Here is a 9,830-nt window from a genome sequence, read left to right as displayed (position 1 = left end):
AGTCGCTTCATGACATGCACTCTTGTGGTTTTCTTAAGATGCACACAAAACAGCAGCAGAAAACTTCGTAATGACGATCCCTTGAGTTTTTTTCAGAATGCACGTGAGATGTCAGAAAAATAACAGTAATGACATGCTCTGTGTTTTAGTCCCCAAATACCCACCAGATGGCAGAGATAATAAATTTTTATGATGGCATATACCTGGGTGTTATTTTCAAAATATCCACGAGGTGTTCCCAAGATTCACACGAAATGACATTAATCAAAAACTTTTCATTATGACATTCCCTTGGGCTTATCTTCAGAATGCATGTGAGATAGAAGCTGCGATAACATTTCATGACACCCTGTTGTGTTCTTCCCAGAATGCCCACCAGGTGTCAGCTGAAATGAATACTCGCAATAACCTACACTAGGGTGTTACTCTTAAAATGCCCAGGAGATGGCAGCTGAGAATTAATTTTATGATGATATACATCCGGGTGTCATTTCCATAACTGCCACAAGCTGGCATAAGGAAATGAGTATTCATGCTATCAAACACTCAAGTGTTATTACGTAAATATGCACAAGATGGCAGCAGAGAATATCTTTATTACTTACACTCTGGTGCACAAAGATGAGTGAAAAAAATGAATTTTCAGGACCCGTAATTGTGTGTCATTCCTAAAATGCCCAGCAGACGGCAGCAGAAAAAATAGTACATGGACATACACTTGCATGTTAATATCTAAATGCCCACGAGATGAAAGCTGAGAATAATTTTTCATGACATGCACTCGTCTCATTTCCAAGAACATGAGATAGCCTCGGACCAAAACTTTGCGTAATGTAATGGTCTTATTTTCTATCAGCTGACATAGCAGCGAAAATAACTGTTTGTCATATGGCTTGTGGTGTTATTCCCTAAATTCACAGCAGATCTCAGGTGAAAATGAATCGTCATGATGAACCAATACCCACATGTTAATTCTAAAATGCACACAACATAACAGCTGAGAATCACTTCATGACATGCGCTCTTGTGTTTTTGCTAAGATGCACACGAAAAGGCAGCGGACAAAAACATTGCTATGACTCGCCCTTGGGTTTTATTTCTAAACTGCACACGAGATAGCTGCTGAAATATCTTTTACTGACACGCACCACGCTGTCACACCGAAAATTCCCACCAGGATGAAGAATCATCATGAGAAACACTCAGGTGTTAATCCTAAAATACCACCAGGTGGCAACAGAGAATAAGGTTTTACTACTTACACCTTGTGATATTCCCAAGATGCTCATTATATTAAGGTATAAAATACATTTGTATTATGACATACACATGGGTGTTATTTTCAAAACGCCCACGAGATGGCAGGAAAGAGCAATTTTTTTGTGTGACAGGAACTCCTTTGTTCATTTTAAGATTAGCACGAAAGGCCAGCAGAGATAATAATTTCATAACATCATGCCCAACATGCACTCTTCAGTCATACAATACGCACCAGATGGTCGCAGAGAACGAATATTCAGGATGTCAAACACTCGTTATTCTAAAATGTCCACCAGGTGAAGCAGAGAATAACTTTTTATTACTTGCACTCCGGTCACAGTAAATGAGAGAAGAAAATATATTTTCATGATGGGATACATTCAGGTGTTATTCCCAGAATGCCGACAGGATGGCAGCGGAAAATTAATTTTCATGACCTACTCTTGTTACTTCCAAATAGCCCGCGAGATGGCAGCAGAGAATAATTTGTCCTTATATGCATTCCTGTATTTTCCCTAAAATGCATATGAAATGGCCGTGAACAACTTTTCATTAAGACAAATGCTCAGATATTATTTTCAAAATGCACATGAATCAGCCGCTGACATAATTCCTAATGATGTGTGCTGCGGTCTTGTTCCAAATTGCACACCAGATAGCAGCAGAGAATGAATATTCATGTGGAGAAACACTTAAGTGTTATTACTGAAATATACACCAGATGGCAGCAGCGAACAACTCTTTATTATTTCCAGTCTGGCGTTATTCCAAGATGTACAGTAGACGAGAACAGAAAATATATTTTCATGATGGCATATATTCGGGTGTTATTCCCAAAATGCCCACAGGATGGCAGCACAAAGTAAATTTTTATAATGACATACACATGCTTGTTATTTTGAAAATTCCAACGGGAGGGTAGCAGGGAACAATATTCTTGACATGCCATCTGGTGTCTTTCCCAAGATGCTCTCAAAATGGCAGTGGACAACTTTTCGTGACAGCCCGCCCTTGGATTGTTTTCAGAAAGCACATGAGATAGCAGCGGAAACAATAGTTTATAAAATGTGCCCTGTCCTTCTTCCAAAAGTGCCCAGCAGATGGCAGCAGAGAATGAATAGTTATGAACATACACCTGGGTGTTATTTTCAAAATGCCTATGAAATGACAACAGAGAATCACTCTGGTCCCTTCGCTTCCTGGGCTCCTCAAGGGCGGAGGGCGCCGGGCAGAGGGCGAGGTCTCCGGGCGAAGCATTGTCTGGTGGTGTGAACGGTGTCTCCACGTGGTTTTGGGCAGGTCGGGCTTGGCCCCGGCGGGGAGCGCAGGAATGGGGTGAGTCTGGTTCAGGGCGGGGTGGGGACTTAGCAGGGCTGCACCTGCCTAGTTGCCCAGGTGGCCGAGAGATTGGTGGGGCATTCCAGGCTGGGGTTCTGCTGAACGGCCTAGACCGGGGAGGCAGGTGGTCCGGGGCCTGCGCAGGTCCGGGATGCGAGAGCACCCACCCAGTCCTTCCGCACGGGCGCGAACCGGCCAAGACCCACGGGGCCTTTGCGTGGCCGGCAGACCCTTCCCTGCTACCCTCAAACCACCTAACCAACCCTGGATGTGCAAGCGCGGACCTCTCCGGCGCCCGGGAGGCCAGCCTCGAGCTCTTGGGGCGGTAGGCGACAGGTTCTCGCGACTACGGCCCTACCACCCTGAATGCGCCAGATCTTGTCTGATCTCAGAAGTTAAGCAGGGTCGGGCTTCGTTGGTACTTGGATGGGAGATCGTCTGAGAATACCGGGTGTCGTAGGCTTTTGTGGCCCCCTCCTTTTGCCGTCCTCTGGCCAGGGTTTCCCTGGTGGCTCCGGGGCCCTGCTAGCTCGCTCGCTGTCTCGGGGGTCCCAGGCGGGCAGCCGACAACCGTCTCGTGCCCGCGCCCTCCCCCGCCCTCACCTGCTCTCCTGCAGCCAGTCCTGGGCTGTTTCCTCTCACCGCTCCAGGCCCTTTCCTTCCTGGGCTCCGTGGGACCGAGCCCCGAGGACCACTGTCTCTAACATACGCTGGCAGCGTGCTCGCATCCCCTGGACGCGGGACCTGTCACCCCCATCTGCCCCGCCGCGCCCCACCCAGCCCTGCCCCGCCAGAGTGCGCAAGTCTCCTCCAACACGCTTTTCCCCGCCTTTCTCACACGACGGCCAGGTGCCCTCGGACCAGGTGCGAGGCCGGCCCGCACACCCGGGATGGGAAGCGGGACCGACCAGCCGCGTCGGAGATGCCGAGAGACATGAGAGCGTGTGCGCGTGCGCGGCGAGAGCCCTCTTGCTCGCGACAGGCCGCAGCGAACAGCCACAAACACACACACAGACACAGACACACAGACACACGCGCACACACCCATACACATACTCCAGGGAGCCTGTGCGTCTTGCCTGTCTGAGGTGGTACCTCGGCAGGACTCATAGAACAACGAGACTCCCTGAGCCCCGGCCTGTACTCGGGCACTGGGCACCGGGCACGAACCACCTCCCTGCCGGATCGCAGCCCCGGCACGACCACCCTCTGCTGTGGAAGCGGCCCCTTCAGGGCGGCTGCAGGGTCTCAGGCTCACAGCCAGGTTCCGGCACAGTGCGTCGCGGGGCTCGTCTGCGTGTCCTGTCCCGCTCTCTGCGCGGGCAGGCACAGGCTCGCGCTCTCTGGTACGCGGGATCTCCTCTCTCGTCTCTCTGTCTCTGTCCCTTCCACCCTCACTGTCTCTCTCTGCCGTGTCTGACTGCAGCCAGCTCCCACGACCCTCCCCTTCCCCAGCGACCCCGTCCCCCACTTCGTGGCTCTCACTGGGCATCGCTCCCTGACGACCTTTCTTCTCCTTTCTTCTTCCCTCCCGATCACTCGCTCTGTCTCTGAGTTTCTCTGTCTCTCTGTCTATCTCTCTAGTTGGAGAGAGCCGATGTTGTTGCCTAGATAGTTAGGAAGAAGAGCCAGAGTCGGGAAATGCTTTTACTAACATGGATAAGGGAGAGAAGGAATGGCAAGGAATGGCAATGCTAGCATCCCCCACCCCTGTCTCCATGGCTTTTTATTCTATTTCACAAAGCTGGCTTTGCAAATCATCATTAGTTACTATCAGGTTAGCGATTACAAACTACAGCCAATTCCCAGACTCAGCCTCAGGGCCACGACTGTGTTTTCAGCTATTTCTTCTCAGGTATCTTCTTCCCATCCTTGTCCCTAGAGCAAGAAGTCCCAGAATGGGTCAGGCATGTGCGCCCTCCCTGCAATGCTTCCTCCAGTGCAAGTCCACATCTGCTTCTGATGACCTTGTTGCTCCAGGCACCAGGCATCCTGCCAGGACTGCAGGCGTTTCTCACGACAGATGTGAAGGCCAGGGGCGGCGGATTGGGCTGCTCCCTGGTCCCGGTGGAGAGCAAGGGCTGTGTCTGTCTGAAGCGATGCCTCGGGGTATGGCCGGGGGCTCCGTGTGTGTTTGGGCAGGTCGGGCACTGCTCGGTGGGGAGGGTAGGGGAGGTGTGCGTCTGGGTCAAGGCCGGAGCCCGGACTTAGCTGGGCTGCAGGTACCTAGGTGCCCAGGTGGCCGAGAGCATGGCGGGCCACGCCGGGCCGGGGTGCTGCCAAGCGGCCAAGACTGGAATGGCGGAGGGCCTGAGGCCTGGGCAGTCGGGGGATGCGGTAACGCCCATGTAGACTTATGCACTGCCGGGAACCGGTCAAGGCCCGCAGCGCCTTAGCGGAAACCCGCACCCCCACAGGATGTGCGCTGTAGGCACGGGTGTCTCCGGCGCCCGGGAGGCCAGCCTCGAGCTTTTGGGGCGGCAGGCGGCAGGCGACAGCCTCTCCTGTCTACGGCCATACCACCCTGAACGTGCCTGATCTCGAAAGCTAAGCAGGATCGGGCCTGGTTAGTACTTGGTTAGATTGGAGACCTCCTGGGGCTACAGGGTGCTGTAGGCTTTTGCCACGCCCTCCTTTGGCCGCCCTCCAGCCGGGGTGCCCGTGGACGCCCCTGGGGCCTGCTTGCTCGCTGTCTCGGGGGTCCTGGGCAGCCGCCCGGGCCCAAGGGCTACACGAACGTCCATGCTCCTCGCGCCACCGCCCACCTCCACGTGCTCTCCTGCGGCCAGCAGCCTTGGGTGTTTTCTCTCTCTGTCCAGGTCTTTCCCTTCCTGGGGTCCGCGGGGCCGAGCCCCAAGGGCCGAGAGCTCTGGATGGAGGCCGAGGTCGCGGGCCAAAGCGTTGCCTGGTGGTGTGGTCGGTGTGTCCGCATGTTTTTTGGGAGGTCCAGCTAGGGTTTGGCGGGGAGTGCAGGGGAGGGGTGGGTCTAGGTCAGGGCCGCGGCCTGGACTTGGCAGTGCCGCACCTGCCTAGGTGCCCACGTGGTAGAGAGATTGGGGGGCCATGCCCGGGCCTGGGTCCTTCCGAACGGCCAAGACTGGTGAGAAGGGTGGCCCGGGGCCTGGTCAGTGTTGGGATGCGAGAGAGCCAATCGAGACCTTTGGCATGGCCGGGAACCGGCCAAGTCCTGGAATGAAGGGGCGAGGCGGACGCGCTCTCCCCCCCGGCCCCCCTGAAGCCGTGCGCACAGCGCTGGATGGCTCAGAGTGCGGGCAGCCTCTACCCGGCCAGAGGTCTGCACCGTATCACCTCTGGGGCCAGTGCGGCAGCATGGTGGGGGTGACGCTGCCCAAGCGGGGCATAAGTCGCAGAGGAGAGCGCTCGTCCACGCCAGCCGTGCCCATGGCTGCCGCTCCTGCCCCCGCTGCGGCTCTGGCCGGTCTAGCGGAGGCTGGCTGCAACTCAAGGCGGGACGGGGACAGAGAGGGGGACAGGGGCGGGGCGGAGAGGGACTGAGGGAGGGGTCAGGGCGCAGGGATAGGGGGAGAGGACACCACCGAGGTGGGAAGGTACAGGGGAAGTGTCAGGGGGTGTGGCCCGGAGTGAGAAGGGATACGAGAAGGACAGGAGTTATTTCAAAGTGAGATAAGCGCCAAGTGTCTGGCGTTTTATTTTAATGGTGAGCAGAGCCCTTAAGGCCGTGAAACGCTCTTCTCTGCTCCCATCTCGTGTACTTTTTTGGAATAACAACAGAGTTTAGGGCGTTAATTGTTATTCCTTATCCTCTGCTGCCATCTCGTGTGCATTTTAGGAATAGCACCACAGTTTTTCTCATGAAATGTTATTCCTTATCTTTTGCTGCCATCTCGTGGAATTCTTTGGAATAGCACCAGAATGTTGGCCATGAAATGTTATTCCCTATCCTCTGCTGCCGTCTCGTGGGCTTTTTAGGAATAGCACCAGAGTTTGGTATTGAAATATTATTCTTTACCCTCTGCCGCCATCTCGTGGGCTTTTTGGGGAATAGCACCAGAGTTTAGGGATTGAAATATTATTCCTAAGCCTCTGCTGCCATCTCGTGGGCTTTTTGGGGAATAGCACCAGAGTTTAGGTATTGAAATATGATTCCAAAGCCTCTATTGACATCATGTGGGCTTTTTTGGAAATAGCACCGAAGGTATTGAAATATTAATCCTAAGCCTCTGCTGCCATCTCGTGGGCTTTTTGGGGAATAGCACCAGAGTTTAGGGATTCAAATATTATTCCTAAGCCTCTGCTGCCATCTCGTGGGCTCTTTGGGGAATAGCACCAGAATTTAGGGATTGAAATATGATTCCGAAGCCTCTGCTGCCATCTCGTGGCGTGTTTGGGAATATCAGCAGTGTGTCGACCATGAAATGTTTTTCCACTCCTTCTGCTGCCATCTCGTGGGCTTTTTGGGAAAAGCACCAGAGTTTAGGTATTGAAATATTATTCCTAAGCCCCTGCTGCCATCTCGTGTGCATTTTGGGAATAGCACCACAGTTTTAATCATGAAATGTTATTCCTTATCTTTTGCTGCCATCTCGTGGGCTTTTTGGGAATAGCAACAAAGTGTTGGCCATGAAATGTTATTCTCTATCCTCTGCTGCCATCTCGTGGGCTTTTTAGGAATAGCACCAGATTTTACGTATTAAAATATTATTCCTTATACTCTGCTTCCGTCTCGTGGGCTTTTTCGGAATAGCGCCACAATTTTTCTCATGAAATGTTATTCCTTATCTTTTGCTGCCATCTCGTGGACTTCTTGGAAACAGCACCAGAATGTTGGCCTTGAAATGTTATTCCCTATCCTCTGCGGCCATCTCGTTGGCTTTCTGGGAATAGCAACAGAGTGTTGGCCATGAAATTTTATTCCTTATCCTGTGTTGCCATCTCGTGGGCTTTTTGGGAATAGCACCAGAGTTTAGGTTTTGAAATATTAATCCTTATCCTGTGCTGCCATCTCGTGGGCTTTTTGGGAATAGCAGCAGGGTTCAGCTATTGAATCGTCATTCCTTAACCTTTGCTACCATCTCGTTGGCTTTTTCAGAGTAGCACCAGAGTTTAGGTATTGATATAGTTTCCTAAGCCTCTGCTGCCATCTCGTGGCGTGTTTGGGAATAGCAGCTGTGTGTCGACCATGAAATCTTTTTCCCTATCTTCTGCTGCCATCTCGTGGGCTGTATGGGAATAGCACCAGAGTCTAGGTTTGAGATATTTTTCCTAATCCTCTGCTACCATCTCCTGGCTTTTTTCCCATAGCACCAGAGTTTAGGTATTGAAATATCATTCCTAAGCCTCTGCTGCCATCTCGTGGGCTTTTGGTGAATAGCACCTTAGTTTAGGCCTTAAAATATTCTTCCTAAGCGTCTGCTGCCATCTTGTGGTCTTTCTGGGAATAGCACCAGAGTTTAGGTATTGTAATATTTCCCCTAAGCCTCTGCTGCCATCTGGTGGCGTGTTTGGGAATAGCAGCTGTGTGTCGACCATGAAATGAGTTTCCCTATCCTCTGCTGCCATCTCGTGGGCTTTTTGGGGAATAGCACCAGAGTTTAGGTATTGAAATATTATTCTTTACCCTCTGCTGCCATCTCGTGGGCTTCTTGGGAATAGCACCAGAGGTTAGGTATTGAAATATTATTCCTAAGCCTCTGCTGCCTTCTCGGGGGCTTCTTGGGAATAGCACCAGAGTTTAGGTATTGAAATATTATTCCGAAGCCTGTGCTGCCATCTCGTGGCCTTTCTGGGGAATAGCACCGGACTTTAGGTATTGAAATATTATTCCGAAGCCTCTGCTGTCTTCTCGTGGGCTATCTGGGGAATACCACCAGAGTTTAGGTACTGAAATATTATTCCGAAGCCTCTGCTGCCATCCCGTGGGATTTTTGGGAATAGCAGCAGTGTGTCGACCATGAAATGTTTTTCATCATCTTATGCTCCCATCTCGTGGGATCTTTGGGAATAACACCAGAGTTTAGGTATTGAAATATTCTTCCGAAGCCTCTGCTGCCATCTCGTGGCGTGTTTGGAAATAGCACCAGAGTTTAGGTATTGAAATATTATTCCTAAGCCTCTGCTGCCATCTCGTGGGCTTTTTGGGAATAGCACCGTGTGTCGACCGTGAAATGTTTTTCCCTATCTTCTGCTGCCATCTCGTGGGCTTTTGGGGAATAGCACCAGAGTTTAGGTATTGCAATATTATTCCTTATCTTCTGGTGCCATCTCGTGGAATTTTGGGGAATAGCACCAGAGTTTAGGTACTGAGATATTTTTCGTAATCCTCTGCTGCCATCTCGTGGGCCTTTTGGGAATAGCCCCCGAGCGATGGCCATGAAATGTTATCCCCTATCCTCTGCTGCCATCTCGTGGACTTTTTGGGAACAGCAGCAGAGTGTTGGCCATGAAATGTTATTCATTATCCTGTGCAGTCATCTGCTGTGCATTTTGGGAATAACACCTGAAAATAGGTCATCGAGTGTAGCTCATTATGAATATCCATTCTCTGCTTCCATCCGGTGGGAAATTTGGGAATAACATGACAGGGCTGGTCAAAGTTATTTCTGCTTCTTTTTCATGTTCATTTTGGAAATAACACCCAGGGCATGTCATTATGAAGAGTTTTTCTCTGCTGCCGTCTCGTGGGTAATTTGAAAATAACACCCAAGTGTATATCGTCATTAAATTTATTTCCTGCCGTCATAGGTGGGAATTTGGGGAATAGCACCGGATTGTACGAAATAAAAATGTTTACTCTTTGCTGCCACCTGGTGGAGTTTTCAGGAATAAAACCTGGTGTAGGTTATCGTAAATATTCCTTATGTGCCTTCATGCATTGTGCATCTTGAGAAGAACACGAGCGTCATAAAATTTATTCTTGCTGCCATCTGGTGGGCATTCTGGGAGTAATAACGCAGCGCAGATCCTAAAATGTTATCTCTGCTTCTGTGCAAGGCGCATTCTGAAAATAAACCCAAAGGAACGTCATTATAATCACCTTTTATCTACTGCCATTTCATTTGCATCTGTGTAAAGACACGGGAGGGCACGTCATGAGGTTATTCTCTGCTGCCATTTCAAGGGCATTTCGAAAATAATATCCAGGTGTACGTAAGCACAGGACTATTTTCTGAGGCCGTCTGGTGGTTACCTGGGAACAATGCCATAGAGAATGTCATGGGGAAAAAAGTGGTGCTATCTCGTGTGCATTTAAA

General features: G+C 50.8%; 1 pseudogene; it reads left to right on the top strand.

The window, feature by feature from the left end:
* Positions 1 to 2,942: 2,942 nt before the first annotated feature.
* LOC118606913 lies at positions 2,943 to 3,061 on the top strand (annotated as a pseudogene).
* Positions 3,062 to 9,830: the final 6,769 nt, after the last annotated feature.

Source organism: Rousettus aegyptiacus, unplaced genomic scaffold (assembly GCF_014176215.1).
Source record: "Rousettus aegyptiacus isolate mRouAeg1 unplaced genomic scaffold, mRouAeg1.p scaffold_m13_p_1, whole genome shotgun sequence".
Classification (NCBI taxonomy): Eukaryota; Metazoa; Chordata; class Mammalia; order Chiroptera; family Pteropodidae; genus Rousettus; species Rousettus aegyptiacus.
The sequence above is the reverse complement of the archived record's forward strand: the minus strand, read 5'-3'. Positions and strand labels throughout refer to the sequence as shown.